The sequence below is a fragment of the Otolemur garnettii genome, unplaced genomic scaffold (genome assembly GCF_000181295.1).
Source record: "Otolemur garnettii isolate 467f Iridium unplaced genomic scaffold, OtoGar3 scaffold00031, whole genome shotgun sequence".
Classification (NCBI taxonomy): Eukaryota; Metazoa; Chordata; class Mammalia; order Primates; family Galagidae; genus Otolemur; species Otolemur garnettii.
The window spans coordinates 750,052-751,550 of NW_003852426.1; positions in this window are offsets into that span (position 1 = coordinate 750,052).

Sequence of the window (1,499 nt, forward strand, 5' to 3'; positions counted from 1 at the left end):
AAAAAAAAAAAAAAAAACTGTATCATCCTTCCAACATACACAGTACTCTGGGTTATACAAGAAGAGAAAAGACAAGGTCTGCCTTCATTAAGTTAGAGAAGACTGAAAATAAAGCATGAGTTAGAGAAGACTGAAAATAAAGCATGAGTGTGCAATGTAATGTGATTAATTGCTGGGTATGTAGGTATTCTAGGTTGTAAATTGCCACATGTTCAAAGAAGGGAAAGATTATCCAGGCCTTGTTTATTTGCCAGGATCATCTGAGGGTGGAACTTGAAAACTAATGGTTTGCGTAATTAGGGAACCATTATTCAAAAGTAGGAAAAGAATGGATCCAGGGCTGGAAAGGAAGAACCTATTTGGGAGGTGTGGGAATGTAGCTATGTGGCCAGTTTTCTTAGATTTAGATTGGGGAGATAGATCTGGAACATAAGAATGTAAGTGGGCTCGGCACCTGTGGCTCAAGCAGCTAAGGTGCCAGCCACATACACCTGAGCTGGCAGATTCAAATCCAGCCTGGGCCTGCCAAAAACAATGGCAGCAACCAAAAAATAGCTGGGCGTTGTGGCAGGCATCTGTAGTCCCAGCTACTTGGGAGGCAGAGGCCGGAGAATCACTTGGGCCCAAGAGTTGGAGATTGCTGTGAACTGTGATGCCATAGCACTCTATCCAGGGCGACAACTTGAGGCTCTGTCTCAAAAAAAAAAAAAAAAAAAAGAATGTAAGTGGTTGGTAGTGGTATTAGGTAGTGATGGAGATGGAGCTCATAGCATTTGTATAGCAATAAGGTAACTGAATCCTAAACTAGCTAGGGGAGATAGAGATGGAGAGGAAAGAGCTAAATGTGGCTTGGTGCCTATAGCACAGTGGTTACGGTGCCAGCCACATTACAATGAGCCTGGCGGGTTCAAACGTGGCCCATTAAGCTAAGCCACAATGACAACTGCAACAAAAAAAGTCAGGGGTTGTGGTGGGTGCATGTAGTTCCAGCGACTTGGGAAGCTGAGGCAAGACAATCGCTTAAGCCCAAGAGTTTGAGGATACTGTGAGCTGTGATGGCACAGCACTCTACCCAGGGGGATAGCTTGAGGCTCTGTCTCAAAAATACAAAAAGACTGACTTTGGACATTAATTTTGGGAAATAGTTTTCTGGCCAGTGAATAAATACTAATATTAAACCTCAAGCACAAGTTTCATACTAGAAGTGAATGTATGGTTTGGAGATAGTTTCTCCTACACCAAAGTTGTAGGGGAAAAAATTAGTCTTGTGCCAAACAGCTGACTTAAGTATGTTATGTGTAAAGTAATTTCTACAATTCCATGAAGTAGATCTATCATAGAATAGTGATTGGCTTCAAGTCCACTTAGCTTTTTGCTACTTGTTATGTAAAATAAAGGTGATGGCTCGGCGCCTATAGCTCAACCGGCTAAGGCGCTAGCCACGTACACCTAAGGTGGCGGGTTCGAATCCCCAGCCCGGACCCGCCAAACAACAATGA